Genomic DNA, 20,713 nt, shown 5'->3' with positions numbered 1-20,713 from the left:
AGGAAAATTCGGTCCCCCAGTTATGGATTCCACTCACCTCCAGTCAGGTTCTAAATGTGCTTTCAAATAGCTGTTCCACAGTCCCCATAGGTGTCTGTACTTGCCAGGCACATATCCTGATTTATTTTTGGTCTGAAAATTTAGTCTGGATTGTAAGGAGAACTGAGAAAGACTATGTATCTCAACTTTTCACCACCACCAAAACGTTAAATTCTAAACCACAAACCAAAGTGAGAGAAATTAACTTTTAAAATGTTGGCTTTGTTTTTTCTTTAATTATATAAGTACTCAAATATTTTTATAATTTTTATAATATTTTTATTTTTATAAAAGTTTTCTTAAGAACAATTAATATCATGTTTACCTCTTGTTACAGAGCCTTGATACTCCCAAATAATTTCTCAAGATTTTGTGGTATAAATATTTTCATGTGCTCTTTCCTAATCTCCACTGCCAGTTCAGCATTAGATTCAGACAATGCACTTGGGCCAGGTATTTCTTACTGAACAGTCTTGATGAAAAACAATAGCAGTTTGGTTTTTTAAAAAAAAATCTTAGTGTATTTTCTACTTATTATGCAACATAAAGTGATTTCTTTATAGAACTTTTTTTTTAGGATCAAATGAGATCAAGTATGTAAAAAGACTAAACTGCAAATGGTCTATAGACAAATTTTTTTTATATTGGTTTATTCACATCACTGAAAAATCTCAGGGTATGAGATTGGAAGAAAGGAAAAGAGTAAAATTTAGAAAAAAGAAAATCTACATGAAAGCAGATGACAGAGCAAGAAGGCTATTGACCAACATGTGGGCAGAAAGAGCTTCTTCGAGTGTTTGGGCTGGCATAGTCTGGGTGTCTGCTAAGCATCCCTAGCTATAATGTGGAAACACAACTTTGACTCCATGGCCTCCCATCCTACCTGGCTTTCACCAGCCTCTGATCTGCTGCTTCACATAGAAGGAACAGACTTTACAACAAGTCAGGAGGTCAACTAACATGATAAAGAGCACAGAAGGGATTTTTCAGCTTAGAAAAGATTCTGTCATGAGACCAAGAAATGATAAAATGCAGTATCAAAAGAAACAGGAACCATGGGTTATCATAGTTCAGAAAGTAAGATTGATTATGCAAGGTCATATTTAAACTCTATTCCATTCCTTGAGGGTGTTTATTCTTATTTTTTATGATTATTTTCCCTAAAATGTTTTTGGTATATATGCTTAATATTACAGAAAATGCCATTATGATCATGTTCTACTGCAGTATTCATAGGTGGTAAACTATCAGAACTAAATTCACGATGTGAGATTCTGTTGTATCTCAGGTGACTAGGCGCACTGGAGGCTCAGCATCATGTAACTGGTCTCACCTACACCTACTAAATCCATTTCCTCAAAATCTCAGTCCCATTCTGGATTATTAGCCTTGCTGTCTCACATTCTACCGAAACATCTTTGTTTGCAGTCCCCTGGGACCTTCTAATGCCCTAAAGGTGCTATCCATTCAGTTATCCTTCTCAACAGCACTGCTGACCGGGCTTTCTCTACTGAGATTCTTGGTGAACCTCCATGACATTATTCCCTCTTTATTTTCTTTCTATTGTTCCCCCTGCTAATTCCTGTCCTCTTCCTGCCCTCTTAAATGCCAATTTCCACCTAATTCCATTCCCCCTTCTTCATATCTGTCTTCCCATCTTCTTCCTCAGAAATCTATCAAGCTGCAGGAATCTCAGGATTGGGATATCTAGGGTTTCCACTTACATAGACTCAAATTATTTTATCACTATGCTCCTTGGAACAGCTCTTTCCTTTGAGTAACTCAAACAACACTTGCAAGCTAATAAACTCCAAATTCAAATCTCTTAAGTTTGCTCTGTCATGAAGTTCTGCCTATTAAAATTCTTTAATGTTTTTAACTATCCTTTTTTCTCCTTTCCCATTGACACTGCCTTCATTTAGACCCTCTTCATTCCACCTTCATAACTAAAGTAGAATTATAACTAGTTCCCTTGAATTCAGCTTTTAGCCCTTCCAATCACAGCATCACACCACTGCTGGAGTAGTCTTTCTAAATTCCTAATCTGATCACATTGCTTCCAAGTTTAAATTGGCCAGAAAACCCGTAACCCACAGGATGGTACCCACTGGCTTTGGGCTTTGGGCATCTCCAAAGTCATGGCAGCCCAAAGTCACCAAGTGCCCTACAAAGCCATTCATAACTCAACTCCTGCCTCCTCCTGCAGCATTATCTTTCTCTCTCCCTCATATGCATGCACTCCAACCAGATCCCAAATATGCCATGCTCTCCCTTGCCTCTGTACCTTTTCACATGCTGTCCACTCTGCCTCTAATACCCTGTACCTGTTTCTCTGCTTGATTAACCCCTACTTGTTCTAAAACACAGTTCAGGTGGCATCTCCTCCAGGAAGCTTTGCCAGCACTCCCTACTCTGAGCTGGGTGTCACCCCGTTGTGCTGCCATTCTGCCACAGGCATAGCTCTCACCAGACTGTATTACATCGCCTGTTTACCTGCTTCTCAAGGATAGAGACTGCATTTCTCTGTCTTTGCATCCCAGAACTGAGCTCAGCGTCTGATAAACTGTTCATACCAATCACTTGGTAAATGAATGAATTAAACTGTAATTTCATTAGATGGCCTTCAAATCTACATCCTGAGCCCTGAACTTTCCTTATAGTACCATATTTTCAAACAACAGCCGTACACAGCTACTTCTGTATACCACTGTCACCTCAAAACTCAAACACCTAAAAATAAATTTGTCATCTTTACTCTGAAATAAGCTCCTCTCTGTCATCACAATTTCTATTCCTGGTACCAGCATTCTATCAATCAAGTCTCCTCGGCCGGGCGCGGTGGCTCAAGCCTGTAATCCCAGCACTTTGGGAGGCCGAGACGGGCGGATCACGAGGTCAGGAGATCGAGACCATCCTGGCGAACACGGTGAAACCCCGTTTCTACTAAAAAAATACAAAAAACTAGCCGGGCGAGGTGGCGGGCGCCTGTAGTCCCAGCTACACAGGAGGCTGAGGCAGGAGAATGGCGTGAACCCGGGAGGCGGAGCTTGCAGTGAGCTAAGATCCGGCCACTGCGCTCCAGCCCCGGCGACAGAGCGAGACTCCGTCTCAAAAAAAAAAAAAAAAAAAAAGTCTCCTCAAAGCCTTCAAGTCATCCTTGACTGCTTCCTGCCTTCACCTTGCATATAAAGTCTTTTTCCATATTCAGTCCACTCATTGTTCTGGATACTTCTCCTTCCTTGCCCACCCCCACCATCTCTATCCGAGCTTTTCACATTGAACTCTGAAATGTTCTCCTTGCTGATTTCTCCAGGCTCTTCCCTATCCTGTACACGTAACAAGCAACTGCTAAATTTTTCCTAAACCATGACCTGAATTTCATCAGGCGGCTTTGCAAAAGTAGTCAGTGGATCCCTACTCTCTAAGGGATAAAGTTAAAATTCTTGAATCTGTGCTTTGCTCCAACTGTATTGCCTGCACTAAAGATGAGCTCCTTGAAACAGAAACTCAGATGTCTGTGTCTACCTCCTGTCCAGCACTTTAACACAGTTAAACCCTTGAGACATATTGGTTAAAGAGACATGCTTGGCTACAGCCTTCAATTGCTTTTCGTCACATGCCCTCATGAGAGCCATTAGCCTCCCTCCCCAAAACCACCACATTTTTTCATGCCACAAGCAACTTCAGCTTGAACTGAATGAGTCTTCTCACTGTCTCCAGGAGGGTTTCCTTTAGGTGGTTCTTATTGGCTGCTGCATCATGTGTTTTGGGAACTCTCCTGCCTCGATACTCCGCAGTCTCCTCTTCATCTATAGAAAGCATATATATCTTTCTAGTCTGACTGTCTTGCATAAATACAGCTTCTAAATAAAAACAGAGAAAAAGCTTCCAAAATTTGCAGGGGGCGGGGGTCCCCTTGAGAATACAGTGAGTAGCTATCCATGAATGTGCGTAAGAAAACTGCATGCTGTCTAGGAAATAATCAAATGAAAGGATTAGAGTTAATAGTGTCCAGAGCTCACAGAGAGCCAGGAATAGTGCCTCTTCCCACAGCCAGCCTGGAAAACCTCACAGTTCACAATGCATTTGGTAGAGTACATGAAAATGTCATGCCTTAGTAGTGAGGAGTAACATATCCTAGACCAAGCACTGCTCCAGACCCATCTAACAAATAAAAAGAAACTCCCGAAAGGATTTAACTGTTCCACATAATATAACTGCATCCCAGAATATATGTAAGACTATTTTCAGAAATAGAAAAACGTCTAGCACCTAATAAGCTAAAATTTTCAAGACCTGGCATCCAATCAAAAAGCACCCAGCATGCAAAGAAGGAGAAAAATATGACTCATATTGAGGAGAAAAATCCATAAATCTAACATAGGTGTTAGAATTAACATACAAAGACATTAGAAATAGACACCTAAATCACACTTGTAGAATAAAAATTATAATGTGTTCAATAAAAAGTGCATTGGATAGAGTCTTAGATTATACATTTCAGAATAAAAATAGTTGAGCTTGAAGGAATGGGAATAAAAACTATCCAAAATGAAATAGTAATTTAAAAAATCTCTAACATGAAATGCAGAGAGAAAAAAAAAAGCCAAAATAATGAAGAGAACATCAGCTAACTGTGGGACAAATTTAAGCGTATAATTAAAAGTGAAGACATAAAAAAATTAAAGAAATACTGGCCAAAGTTTTTCCAAATTTGATTAAAAACAATAATCTCACAGATCAAGGAAACTCATAGAATCCCAAGCATAAGAAACATTCAAGAAATCTATACCAATACACATAATCACCAAGTTGCTCAAAAATAGTGATAAAGAGAAAATCCTGAGCTCAGCCAGAGAAAAATACATGTTATATACAGAGGAACAAAGATAAAGATGAGAATCAATTTCTCATTGACAAAAAAATGTAAAGGAAATCTTTCAGAAAGAAGAGAAATGATACCAGATGAAAATAGGGATCTACATCAATAAATAAAGGGCAGAGGAATTTGTAACGCCATGGATAAACATGTTTGTCTCTTATTACTTAATCTCTTTCAAACATAGCTGATTGTTTAAACCAAAATAACAACAGAGTATATGGTTTATTTTGTATGTGTGTGTGTGTGCGTGTGTGTGTGTGTGTAAAATATATGACAACAACAGCACAAGATCTGTAGGAGAAAATGGAATTATCATAAGATTTTTATTACTATACTTGCAGTGATACAATATGGCTTGAAGATAGACATATTATAGGTGAAATGTGTCTATTTAACCTAAATTGAGAACTAAAATAGCTAATCTAATAAGCCAACAAAAAAGATAAAATGGAATGATAAAAAAATTCAGTTAATATAAAAGAAGACAGATAAAAGAGAAGAAGAAAACAAGGAACAGACAGGACAAAGAGAAGACAAATGGCAAGATGATACAGTTAAATCTAAATACACAAATATCCACATTATGTGTAAATGGCCTAAGCACCCACATTCATATGCAAAAATTAAAATTGTAATCTAGATGCTTAGTCCATTTATACAATATGAATATGTATATATTTGTTTTGTTCTCGAATTGGATAAAAAGTCAATCCTCAACTATACACTCCCTATAATAAATATACTTTTCATATAAATGTACAAATAGTTTCAAAGTAAAGGAATTGAAATGATACACTATGTTAACAGTAATCAAAATAAAAGTGGGTGAGTATATAAATATCAGACAAAGTAGATTTCAAACAAAGAATTCATATGGAAATTTAATAAACCTAAAAATACCCAAAACAATTTTGAAAAAGGAAAAATTAGGATACTAACACTACCTCATTTCAATAGTTATTTTATAACTATAGTAATCAAGACAGTTTGGTATTGACACCAAAGCAGACAAATCAATGAAACAAAATGGGACCCAGAAATGATCTCTGCACATATCAATACAACTAATTTTTGAAAGATGTGCAAAGACAATTCAGTAAGCAAATAATAGACTCTTCAAAAAATATTGTTGGAAAAATTGGATATCCATATACAAAAAAAGAAATTTGATCTATACCCCATACCATATACAAAATTTACTCAAAATTAATCGTAGACCTAAATGGACATGCTAAAACTGAAAACTTCTAGAAGAAAACATTTGTGACCATGAGTTAGTCAAAAAATGCTTAGATACAACTATAACATGATCCATAAAAGAACAAATCAATAAATTGGACTTTATCAAAGTTAAAAACTTCTGTCGTGCAAAAGACTCTTCAAGCCACAAACTATGAGAAACCTTTTAAAGTCTTTTACCTAATAAATGACTTATATTCTGAATATATAGACCTCTCATAATTTGATAAACAATTCAATTTAAAAATGGGCAAAAGATTTAAACAGACATTTCTCCAAGGCTGGTGAATAAGCACATGAAAACATGAAATATGAAAAGCCGAACATCATTACTCATTGGGGAAACAAAAATTAAATTATAATGAGAGACCACTACTTATTTTTTTAAATCAAGAAAATATAAGTTAATCTATAGTGACAGAAAGTAGATGACGGAAAGTAGCTTTGGAGGAGGTGCAGGGAAGCACTAGAAGAGGCAAAAGAACACTTTATAAAGTGATGGGTATGTTCATTATCTTGATTGTGCTGATGGTTTCACAGGTGTGTACATAGGTCAAAACTCACCAAAAGAAACACTTTATATATGGGCAGTTTTTTGTATGTCAATTATACCTCAATAAAGTTGTTTCTAAGATCTAAAAAAAAAGGGGATTCGAATATTTGCCAATCAATATGGCTCCCAGGGACTTCTTATAGACTTGTGGAATGTTCAAGTTGGCTTCGAGTCCCACTGCCTCATTTTACACAGTGAGCTGTATAGAACAGAGAGTAAGAAAGTAACTAAGCTTGGACTCTTCAATTGGACTCATCTTAGTTTGAATCCAGGCCCTGCCCCCTTCACCTCTCCGAATCTCAGTTTTTCTAAACTATAACCTGAGGCCAACAGCAGTTGTCTCTTACGGTAATTGTAAGGAGTAAGTGACAGGATGTATGTTAAGTAATTAGCCAGCACATAGCATGGACTCAATAACTAATAGCCATTATTAGAAAACTGAAGCCCAGAGAGATAAAGCAACTTACTCAAGGTCACACAGTTATGTCGTAACTAGAACAACATGCAAAAGCCATCTCACCTGTCTCCTACTCTTGTGTTTTTTCTTCCATGAGATGAGGCCCTTCCTGTATTTTGCAAAGTCAAACACACTGCTTAATAGCAAAGGTGAAATCAGGAGGACCACAGTAGAATATAACAGCACGCAAATTCAGCTGCAACACCAAGCAGTAAGAGTTGACATACAAACTTCTGCATAGCCACCAAACTAAGAAACTGACATGGATTTTATTTCGGGGCCATTTATATGTGATACTAAACACAACACAGGCTTCAGCTGGGATTCATGGGAATAGAGGCCAGAGAGGCGACAGTAAAATTCAGGAACTTATGAGTTATTGATCTAAAGTCCAAGAACCTTAAAAGATCTCTGCATAATCTTTTGGGGATCCCTGAATTCCCTGAATTAGTATGAAGAAAGCATATATACATTTCCTCCTTCTAGCTTTTATCAAATTCTTAAAGAGGTACAAAACCTAACTAAAATATTTAAAATAGCTGTTATAATTAGTAAGCTGATTTTAAAGGCAGAAATAAATTAGAAAAATATTATAACCATGAAGAAGTCATGTTGGAATATAATTTGAAACGATAATTTTGATCTATTTATTTTTATTGAATGTGAAATGAAGTCGATAAACAACACTAAGGCAACCTCAAGGGTTACAAGCAGAGGGAAGGCTCCAATAAAAGTAAGGTCCACACTTACAATTGGTCTGACAGTTTTGGTTGACTTGAGTAGGTAGGCAGGTATTCAATGGACAAAAAATAAAATTTGTTCATTTTCTACTACCCTAACCCTAATTAAATCTAAGTAAAATCCTTGTTCATAACATAACCCAGAATTGTTCAAAAGAGGTTTCAATGGCTCTGGAAAACAAGAGTTATTCTTAATCTCAAACATTTTTTAGTCTACTTTTTAAAACCTATGAGATTTTTCTAAATACTTGTCTGACACATGTATAAGGTAAATTCTTCATAGGATGAGGAAAGGAAAGCATCCTCTAGAAAGGGGTCATAATTAAAGCTTATTTTCCTCAGACTGGATAGCGAAATCAAAGTTTAAAATGTTTCTACAGAAGGATTGGTGAAAGATTAATAATTAATGTATGGCAGCAATATGGAAATTTTGAAATGTAAATTTGATGAACAAAATGTGGCATATTATGATAAGCAGGAGCAACAAGGGAGAATGAGTGGAGGCGGGTTTTTGCTCGGAGACATAATAGAAAGAAACACTGATTGGGCTTGCTAGGTTTTCTCTTTTTTACAAAATGCAAACTTCCATTTGGACATAGGAAACTGCTAAAAAGTTATGAGAGAGTGAGAGGAAAGAAAATTTTTTCACCAAAAGAGATCAGGTTCATTTGTAGCATTCCCAAAGATCTTTCTCTTTTAAAAAAAAAAAAAAAAAGAAGAAGAAGAAGAAGAAGAAGAAGAAAGAAAAAAAAAAAGAGAAAGAGAGAAAATTTTAACACATCGCTTTGATATGTGCTCGCCTATCCAGTTCCCCGCACTTTCGATTTTCTTCCCATCCCCTTTGCTCCTGTCCTGTTAGACTCTTTTTAAAAATCCACTCCAATTTTCCTCTAATATTTGTGTATAATTTTTTTCTCCTTTTAACTAAGCTCCTTTTGAAATGCCTCCCTTTGTGTGTCTCCAGGCAGGGGGCAGGGTCTTTGCTCTCCTCTTTGGCCCAGTTTACAGGGGCTTGGGGCTTCACTGAGAGCTCTCAGGAGAATTGTGCAAATTGCACCGGGGCTTCCGTTGGAAGAGCCACTCATCCCGGCGACCCCGTGCTGTGCCTGAGTGCATCAAGGCCATGTCAACCCCTTGATGCTGCCTCACGCTGTGATCTTCCTTTGCACTGTGTCATATGTCAGGATGGGTTTTCCCACAATGCATTCTTTAGTTCAGTGTCAGGGAAAAAGAACAAATAATGTGCTCCTGTGGCAGCCAAACATGCTACCTGCAAGGTTGGAGAGCAGAACATATTTTCCTCCTCTGGAGTGAATTCCCCCAGCTGAAGCTGCCTTTTCCTTCCCATTATTCTCACTCTCCCCACCCCTTGCCTACCCTAACTTTAGTTCCTCAGCAAAGGGCTTCTGCAAATTGAATCATTCATCCGGCAGAAAAATTTGAAATTGTGCACAATCTTTGTGAATTCATTGATCAGTTTACGCTAAATGCATTTACAGAAGAAATAGCCATATAAGGTGTTCTATGTTCTCTGTAAAGAGCTTAGTCATGAAATCATGTGAAAATTTGCAGGAGGCAGAAGATTCTTCAGGGATGGACCACTGAGAAATCATCTCTAAACACATAAAAACGTCTATGTTAATTACCAATTGATCATCACTTTACCTTTTCAAAAATCATCATGAAGAACACCTCACTGCCACTTCAAATAACCAAATGCCAGTTTTGCGGCCCTTAGTGTGTCTTTCTGAGAAAGGAGAGACCTCTTCCCTCTGATTATCATATCTATTACCTGACTACACAAGATCTCTTTTACATGCTTTATAGGCTGTAGCATGTATGGCATTTAGAGGTGTTCGTGCAAACTCCTTATACCCACCTGCCTCATAGACAGAAGGTGGGAGACAAGTCCTTAGAGTATCAGAAAGGATCAGTGAAGAAAAAAAAAATCAGACTTTCTCTCTATCTCCGGAATATCTACAGCTTACTATAAAGTGTAAAAACAAAAAAAAAGGATCCTTTTAGACATCAGTCATCCAGCAGTGAAGAGGCGGCTTCTCTCTCCCCCTGCTATGCAGCATCAGCATCAGCAGTGAATCTGCTAGAAATGCAGAATCTCAGGCTTCTCCCCAGACCTACCAAATCAGAATTTGCATTTTAGATGGATTTTTTTAACACATTAAAGTTTGAGAAGCACGCACTGCACTATGGTGCTGAGCAGGTTTCTGAAAAGATTTGGCCTGAGCCAGTTACATCCAGATCTTTTGCCCTAAGAGCACATACAACCACCTTATCTTGCTCGAGCATAGACATAAAGCACACACATGAAACTACAAATGTATTCTCCATATCAATAAAGGAAGAAAGCTAAATAGAAACACTAGGTGCAAACCTCTCTTTTCTATTTATAGAGAAATGCATAGGAAGTATATATAATTTTATATATATATTAATGCACATGAAAATGGCTTAGCCACAAAATAGAGGAAGATCCTGGATTGCTATAACACTAAATGGAGAATGGAGAACCCTGATAAAGGTTAAAACAATTCAAATTTGCAAGTTGTGCTGACTGCATAATTCTCAGGGAGTTTGCAATATGATATTCTACATTGAATCATTTAGATACTTACACTGTTCATACATTGAAAATTGTTATTTTTCCCTCTAAAACGAGCTGCTGAATATGTGTGAGCCCAGCTGTAAGAAGCCTGCTTCCTCTCTCCTCTCTGTCTCATCACTCATTGCCAAACCATGAATGGTTGATGCTATAGCATGACTCCTTATTCCAATGAAAGTATTCTTTAAACTCATTGGCAGAATTTATCCTCCCTGCAGCTCTGTTTCACATCTGCCCTTATAAATACACATATAGATATTTACAATTACACTCCAGTTTGTAACAAGGTGAATTATTGGACGTGTGTGTGTGTGTGTGTGTGTGTGTGTGTGTGTGTGTGTGTGTAAGAGAGAGACGGAGTTTCGCTCTTGTTGCCTAGGCTGGAGTGCAATAGCGCGATCTCGACTTACCACAACCTCCACCTCCCAAGCGATTCTCCTGCCTCAGCCTCCCAAGTAGCTGAGATTACAAGCATGCACCACCACGCCCGGCTAATTTTGTACTTTTAGTAAAGATGGAGTTTCTCCACGTTGGTCAGGCTTGTCTTGAACTCCCGACTTCAGGTAATCCACTGGCCTCAGCCTCCCAAAGTGCTGGAACATTTTTTATTATAAAATTCATGCTTGCTTATTGATAGTTGTGTTTTATCATATGTTTCTAAATGGGAAAACCTCATTTCACTAATGATAAAGCTGAGTTCAAAGAATTCTTTAGAAGTGTTGTGTATAAACAATCCTGAAAGAGTATTCCCAACCATAGCAAGCCAGGCCCTGCTTTCCTACTTTTTCACAAGCCTGGGGTGAAGTTTATTCATTACATTAATTTCTTAACATTTCAGCTTACTCACTTCCCCTTTTCTTTTTATTAGTAAGTACTTATTTTTTATTTTTTTATTAATAGACTTTATTTTAAGAGATTACAGAAAATTTTGAGTAGAAAGTACAGAGTTCTCACATAACCCTTCAAACTCCTCTCTTTTAAGTTTCTCCTGTAATTAACATCTTGCAATACATTCGTTGCAATATTGACAAATAATCATTAACTAAATTCAATACTTCACATTAGGGTTTACTTTATGTATTGTACAATCTATGGGTCCAAACACTCATTTTTCACTGCATCACTGCTATAATCATTTTTGGATTTTCTTTCCACTTAAGAAATATGCTTCTATTAATCACCACATTAACAGAATTAAGTAACAGCTATTGTTTTTTCTGGTTTGTGTCCTTCTCAACTCTAGATAGTAGCCTTTTCTCATAGAATCATCCTTTCCATTAACATTTATTGAGCGGTTATTGCATTCAAAGGAACATGGTAGGTACTGCTAGAGGCTTAGAGACTTATCTGGCATGGACTCCTCTTGTGGAACATAGGCTCAATTAGGAGGGATAAGACATGTATATAAGGAAGACAAAGATCAAGAGAGAGCTCAAGAGAAAAGTCATCGTGAACTGAATGAGATAGAAAACACAGACTCTTTGTGGGGAAGGCAGCATTTGAGAGCCTGCAAGCACCAACAGAATTTGAAGATGAGTTGATCAAATATAGGGATTGGCTAAGGGAATGCCTCTAGTAAAAACACTGAAGATAGAGAACTTGAGACTTGTAAGAGAGTTGAGTCTACACTGACTAAATGGCAGAAATGACCAAGAAACCTGAAGAGTGGATTATTCATCTCTATGGTGAATACTCTTAGTGTCTTTAAAAAGGTGCTTCTCAAAGTGAGGTAACAGAACACTCCAAGGCTGCTTCTTAGAGCCACATGTCTCATAGCATGGTACTTGGGTCACCTAAACAGAAACAATCACCTGGGACATTATTTCCAGATCCTACCTTACACTCACCAAATCAGGATCGAGAGCAAAGGGGTGAATATAGAGATTAGGGAACCACATTTTTAACAAACACTCCAGGTGATCCTTATATACACTTAAGTATGAGAACTGCCGATGATTTCTTACGATAGCTGGGAAATGAACAAGAACAAAAGGAGACAGAGTTTTGCTCTTGTTGCCCAGGCTGGAGTGCAATGCCACGATCGCAGTTCACCACAACCTTCGCCGCCCGGGTCCAGGAGATTCTCATGCCTTGGCCTCCCAAGTAGCTGGAATTACAGGCATGAGCCACCATGCCAAGCTAATTTTATATTTTTAGTAAAGACAAGATTTCTTCATGTTGATGAGGCTGGTCTCGAACTCCCAACCTCAGGTGATCTGCCCGTCTCGGCCTCCCAAAGCGCTGGGATTACAAGCATGAGCCACCATTCCTGGCCCCACAGGTTTTAAAAATAAGTACAAGACTTCAAAAAAAAAAAATCTTTGTGGTAAATATAATTCACTCCTGTCTCTCATTAGGGATATTTGGATGGAATGTATGAAGAGCACTGTACCACAAGCAAACAGGAAACTCTGATATATTGCTAATATGTTGAAAAATATACACATTATTTGGCATAAACTCTTCTGTGCATATCTGTATAAACATCATCTTTATCTGCAATAATCAACTTTGGCCTCCTCCACACCTCCCCTGGTTTAATGACAGACCATAATAATGTCACTTGCCTATTCTTGAAAAACAGCTACTAAATGTTGATGATACTTACCACAGCAATATTTATGTGAGAATCCTAAAATACTTGGGAAAATGTTTTGAAGGTGCAAAGGCTGGCATACTCATAAATTCTGAGTAATGCTGCAGCTGGGCAGAGATATAAAGTTCAATGGCCTCTGCTTTTCTGCACTGTTTTATTCATTGTTTTGTACACTCGTGTGACACCTTCTTAGTTTAACTGGACATGAAGATCTTCCTAGCTGGTTAACTACTGACCTGAAGAATTGAAGAATGTCATTATTTTCTGAGTTTCCTTTGCTTCTTGAGTAATCTTTACCTGGAATGAATTCAATGGCCAATCAGAATAACCAAACTATGATTCTGGGCCATTTAACTTGGATTCTTGAAGATTGCAGTTTAGACTTTTCTGTCTAAATAGAAGTAAAAATAGGGGGAAAAATGGACTCTTCAAAATCATGTCTATAACACAATATATCTGAACATAATGGTGTTGATAACAAAAATACAAAATTCTGCCTGTGACACAAATTTTTAAAGCTACTGAATTTACTAAACAATACAGACACAAGAATGGATGTAATTTATTACCAGAAAGACCGCGGAGTTTTATAGGCAAAGGCAGCCAGCCCCTGATTTATAAACAACAGATTACCAATTATCCACAAGGGCAAACAGCTGCTATTTCCCAATTCCAGTTCCCATCTCCCAGGAACACCTCAAACATGTGGGTACCAGGCATGTGGCAGAAGCATTTGGATTGTCCCATTGCCTTTGAATATCTCTCTGTGCTTAGCAGACTACCCAGGGCATAGTCCAAATGTATAGGCACTGAGTCAAACTGGATCTGCAAGTTATTATAACATCCTCTATGCTGCTCATCTCAACCTGGAGGATTGGCTTTTCACTACCTTCAATTACATCACAATAATATTGGTTATACCATCTCCACTTCAAAAATTATTCTCTAGATGGTGATGCAAAGTAGAAGGTGAATGGTTCTATTTTCTCCCACTTATTATAATATCATAATATCTGCTTAAAGCAAGAGAATTTTGCTTTTGTTTATGCCTCTCTCAAATATATGTAAGAAGGTAACATTTATTTTTTCAAGTACGTTGTATTGTTTTTGTGTTTTTCACAAGTCCCTGTTCCAGTCTCTAAGACCATGCCACTGTATTATTGGTGACATGCCCTTCTCTCCATGTTTAGTGCACACCCATAGCTCATTTGAGGGGACCTGGACAGCTACATCCATCTTGTTGGATATAAGGTCCCTACCCTTCAATCATTTGAAGTAATCAGATTTTCCTTAACAGAACTTCTCATCTTACACAAGTTGCTACATTTTCACAGTCTTTGGTCAGGGATTCATACCTATATTTTCTCTGAGCTTTAAAAAAAATCTACTTTACACAGTCCAAATTTTATCTGACAATGTTCAGTTTTCTAGTCCTTCGTCACATTAAAACTCTAGGATGAAGAGTAATTTTTCCCACAGTTTAATTAATTTTCACGTTCTTGACTATTCTTCCTTATTAATCAAAATAACAGACCACAATAATTATCTCCAAGCCCACCCTTGGGGACCCACTATACCTTCCTGATATACACACACACATTTCTTTCTCTGCGTGTTATGACATCTCTAGACTTCTCCAAAACAAATTTTTGAGTGGGGCAAATACATGGGGTCACATCCATGAAAGAGAAGAGACACCCCAGTTTTCTCAGTAGCTGTCACTTCATAAATAGAATCTGATTTTTGCCAGGCAACTAAAGAACACGTCAGATTAGATGCTATCCTTTCCCAGAGTGAAACTTCCAGCAGAGGGCCAAATATTTTATTTGGAGTCCCTCATGTCTGCTTTACTTTGATTCTGTTATTGTTGTTACCTGAATTGTAATAGCTTATTTCAAAACCTTCATCTGTTCAGTGAACCTTCAGATTAATAAGTATATTCAGTAGACAGATGGATGATAGATAGACACAAATATACACATACATATATACATACATATAGATATTATACATACAAACACACATATGCATACATATATATGTTATTTTTGAAGACGTAGCTTTACACTTTCAGGAATATTTCTCTGTTTAGTGTAAGCCCTTGTTGATGATAAAGACTATCTAAGAGTTCTTTTTAGCTTCTTTGCCTCTTTGCCTGGTCAATCCAAATTCAGCACTTATATTTAATAGTAATTTGGTATGAGAAAAAGAAGATGCCTCTTTACCCACCCTTGAGGTTAGAGTGGTAAGAGATAAAAAGTTACGATAGCATTCTGGTTTTGAGAGAATCAGAATGCCTATTTATTTCTCTTTTGTGGAAGTGCACTTGAAAAGTAAAACGTGAAACCCTACCCCAGTGTGAGATTAAAAGCAGAGGGAGGTTTTCCTTATAACTACAAATGATCTACACTGAGAGAACAAGTAATGATGAGTTTTTGAAAATGATAAGATTGTAGCAATCCAAAGCACTGCAAGAAATTGGCAAATTGTAAAACGACCACACACCAGAAGGAGCTGCAGCGAAGCTCTCATTTTGCAAGCTCCCAGCCTCAGCAAATGGAGGAGACGAAGGCAGCAGGAATGCTTTTCCTCTTTCAGAGGCTGCCAGACCTTCCACCTCATGAGATATAGTTAGCTATGTGGTCTTCTTGTGAGAAAGTTAAAGGGTAATGGCCACATGGCACAGGGCAGTTGAGATATCTGTAAACTCATTTCTGTCATTGCTTTAGGGATACAAATCCCATTGGCTTTATTGAATGTGGTAACTGTGGGTATGTAATGCACATTAACCAGGTCTGCAGAAGTGACTGCCACCAATGACTAGATGGCTCCCTTTGGAACTAGGTTACAGCTTCCAGGGATCAGGGAAAGTGATACCTGTTTAAGGAATGGGAACTTCATAGGTGGGTAAGATTCTGGAGACTCTAGAAGCTAATGGTCATCTATTGGCAACTAATTCCTTGACATCTACAGACCAGAGTCCTGTTGTGGTTTAAAGTTCCTTATTCCTTTGGAATGAAACTAATTGCAAATAAAACCCTAATAATTAAATGAGGAAGTACCCAAATGTACGTACCTTGCAAATGTATTGAGACACATCTAAAAAAGATTTGGAAATGTAGTTGAGATTTATGGTCATAGTCATAAAAAAAGAAGCATTAAAGATTCTAAAAATACCATGGCCTCCTTGTTCAGATTAAATTATCCATTTATCAGTCAGCTGATTAGGAAGTTCACCTTTCCCTGCCCCACCACAAGTGCTATGTACTAGCCCCAAAGACCAAGCTTTCCATGCCTGATGGTGCTAGAGCAATAGCCTGTCTCTTGAAAAGTAAATGATCACTATTTCCCCTTTTGCCCCATTACCAAATAGCTCTTTTTGTAAAGTCTTCATTGCTAATTATTTTCCAAATGTCAGTATTGCTTATTCTTTCCTTTAGTTTGTTCTTAAAGGGAAGATATAAGCGATTAGCTTAACAACTTACATATAAAAAGGTATAAAGTGAGCTTTATACTGAATTCATGTCTTAATTCTGGTTGTTTCCTCATGGTAACAGTCTATTTTTTAAAGGTCTGTGACCTCTTCAGTTTATTTAGCTTTCATTGACTTGTTCATTCAACAAATGTTTATTCCCTCCACCATCTTAATTTTTACTTTACAAAAGACCCTGTCCAAGAGAGTCTTGCTGTGATTGGTAAATCACAAATAAGACTTCCTGTTCTTCCAATTTTTCCAATGTAAACATTTCCAAACTGCTTTTATTTCCATTGATTTTCACACATTTTAATCCTTTCACCTTTTGCTCATTCTAAGTAATATGTTTTTCTTCCTTTGTATGCCTATGGTTAAATATTTTCTTTATTTGTTATATGTACCTTTTCTTTGCAAAATAATTATAGCTACAGTGTAATTATGGTGTAATCATTGCATCCATTCTGTTCAATGATCCCTTTACTAAGTGGAATTACATCTCAAGTTAACACTCTTATCAAGTGCTAGTTTTCAGAGAACAAGCTAAGCAGTCTTGCTGTGTTTTCCTCAGCACTTGCCTGTTACAGAACAAAGCATTCCTACAGAATGAATCATTTACAAAAATCTGATAGCAACTCAGTCTGATAGGCAAATGAAAACTCTATGTTTTAGTCATGTTGTAGACAAGAAAGAACAGTAATACTGAACTTATTTTCAAAATATAGAAATTGAGTGACTTTTTAAAGATGCAGTAAATGGTTCACTTCTTAAGATTCAATTTTTAAAGATGTATTTGAATTTAGTTGAAATACTGACACCCCTTGCTCTTCTAATGACTGCTGTTTTCTTTTCAGGTATTTTGCTCTGAAGAAACATCATTAGAAATAAATAAATAAAATTAACATATAATCCCCACTTTACCTTTGGTTTTTATTTTTATTTTGAGGATTTATTTTTATTTTGAGGATTATTTTTACATTGAGGGTTATCACCTCAAATCCTTTTTTAAAAAATAGTCAGCATAAACTAATCAATAAATAGGATAATGTCTTTATTAGCAATATTTATTTTTAAGCTCTTATGTACTAGGCAACTTGCTATAGGCTTTACATGGATTGTCTCCTTTAATCTGCAGACAAAATGATGTTGGTCCTATTATTATCCTCATTTTACAGATGAGCTAACAGATTTTTAAAAGGTTAAATGACTTCCCAAAGTCACACAACCATTGTGATTATAGCATCAATAATAAGTGACCTCATTCGAACCCACATGCTGATGAGGTCTGTGAACTTTCAAGTTATATAAGTTAAATAGCATTTCCAAGGGTCATGATGGGAAAATCAGAATCTATTACCTTAAAGTCACTGAGACATGGGAAACACACATTGTGTGCATACTTCAGTATCCAACACAATGGGTACAACATGCCCAGAAGGGCTTTTGAGGGATCAAACCATGGATAAGATAGATGATAACTTTAAATTCATCTCAGTCTCTATCTATAGTCCATTGATACCACCTGGCTGCTGTATTATCACTTTTCATTGTAACTAAAAGGTTTTCTAATAATTAGATTACAAATAAAAAAGACAGACCATAATTTTGCAAGCTTCAAACCAACACCATCTTTATTTGCTAAGTGTCAAAAATGAGCCACAAAAATATCATATACATGTATGTGTGTGTCTTTATATATGCATGTGTGTATGTATGTATCATATATTGTATACATCATATATAAAGACAAACATAATTTACTAGTTTGCACATCTTTAAAGAATAGAAGCTATATGCTGTTATTATGAGATGTGTGTTTGTGTGCCTTTTAGTGTGAATTCCTTTATTCAATATAACCTAAATGTATAATATTTTCGGATAATCCTATATTTTGTTTGGGAAGTCACTGCGTATGTCGCAGGAATTATCTCTCCCCAAAGAAATCAAAATCAATAAACATCAAAACCCAATAAGACTCAATGTAATGTCTTTTTTCAGATTCTGAAGAGGCTACAGGATTTTGCACTGTCTTGGGCTTATAATACTGATTAATATCATCATTTCCTCAATGAATCACAATTATGCCAATTAATAGGAATTTCCAGGTAACAAGATGTTGATAACAGACATTTTGTTATTTACACACACACACACACACACACACACACACACACACACAGCATCCACAAATAAAGGGGGTAGTTTGAGCTCTAATTCTCCAGCAAAAGCTCAGTAAAATAACTGACATTATTTGTAGCCTTGTTGCCTATAAAACTTTCAACAGCTGAATAAATACCTGAGTTCTACCCTTTGTTTCAATTTACTTGCATACCTGTGAGCCCCTTTCCACTGCCCCAGATAGAAGCCAGGAGCCCAGTTCCTAGTGGTGTTAATAGGAGTTGCGTACTTAATTTCCAGCATGCTGCATATAAAAGTACCCTTATGTGTCAGGCTCCAAAAGCATAATACAAAAAGGAATAAATACCAATTTTATATGGAATCTTTCATATACAAATTATCCCAAAGAGGTTTACAAACAATGAATTTGACACTGGTAGTGCAGGGATGGTGTAAACAAATGCAGCAGCCATTGAGTGCTCAGCGATAACTCACACAGAGTCCTCCTTGAAATGTCAGAATGTATATATCTTTGCCAGGATTCTTTCCCAAAACATAGTGTCTGCTTATGAGCTTGCTGTCAATCACAGAACTCCACTCACACTTAGTAGAAGAGAAGTGAAAATTCCTTAAAGAATTGATAATAATTTGCACAGGAATTTCCCAAGGGGAAACGGTTTACCAAAGTTAAATCAATTTACTTGGTGCTGGGTTACTAGACCCATTTCAATAAGAAATGAGATCACTACTGGGTAGGTTTAAATATGACTCTTCATACCTACCCCATCCCCAGTGTTCCCATGTTGCTTCATCCTCACACACACCTAAATACCAGTTTTTGTTCGCTTGCTTTAGTTTTTTTATTTTTTAAAGAAACAGCTTTATTGAGATATAACTGACATATCAAAAAATTCACCCATTTGAACCATTAAAACCCCATTGGTTTTTGTTCACAGAGTTGTGTGACCATCACCAAAATCAATTTTACAACATTTTCATCACTCAAAAAGCAAACTCATTACCCTTGGTATTCATTTCCCAATTCTCTCCCCACCCTACCTGTCCTCTCCCCACCATCCCATGGCTCAAGGCAATCACTTAGTTACTTTCTATCTCTAAATACTTGTCTGTTTTGGACATTTAAAAAGAACAAAGTCCTGTCATTTGCAACAACATAGATGAACCTGGAGAATATTAGGTGAAATAAGCCAGCACAGGAAGACAAATACCACATGATGTCACTCATATGTGGAATTGAAATAAATTGATCTCATAGAAGTAGAAAGTAGAATGTTGTCTAACAGAGGAGAGGAGAGGACGAGGAGATGTTGGTCAAAGAGTATATGATTATAGTGAAAAGGAGCATAAAAAATAAATTAATACCAGTTTTGAACAACCAAGAAGTGTTTACTTTAACATTTAACTCACACTCAGCATGTTTCCTGTCCTCAATTTCTTGGTATTCATTCATTTTATGAGTCGTATACATATCTTCCTCACCAAATTAGTAGTTTCATAAGAAATCATGTGTAATCTTTGTAGCCACCCCCGCCCCACTCCTCTTACAAACAGCATCTCCCCAAGTCCCACTGAGCTGTTGATAACCTTGATAACAAATTCTCAATAAAACCTGACTGAATTAATATAGTAAGGTTATTCCATAGCATATACATCAAAAGGAAGAAAGTTAACATTTGTAGCTTTAGCCTTACAGAACCTATGTCTAAATCACTAGAAAAATGAAGGGTTATTTTAAATGTTAGTGGAAAGAACAATCCTTTCCAACATTCCACTTAGTAACTTCCAGATATCCCTCATCAAAATTGCTGTGAGTTCCTTTGTGTCCACAGTAAGCTGGTTCTGATGGAACAGCGTGAAAGGTGGAACTTCAAATGATGATTGTTGCCTTACGAAGTTCCTCCACAGTATTATTAGCAGCAACAGCCTTACGCTGTCCACTTAGAACAAGGGGCCAGTACTGACAGGCTTATTGATAT

Source organism: Macaca fascicularis, chromosome 4 (assembly GCF_037993035.2).
Source record: "Macaca fascicularis isolate 582-1 chromosome 4, T2T-MFA8v1.1".
NCBI lineage: Eukaryota > Metazoa > Chordata > Mammalia > Primates > Cercopithecidae > Macaca > Macaca fascicularis.
Note: the sequence above shows the minus strand (reverse complement) of the source record.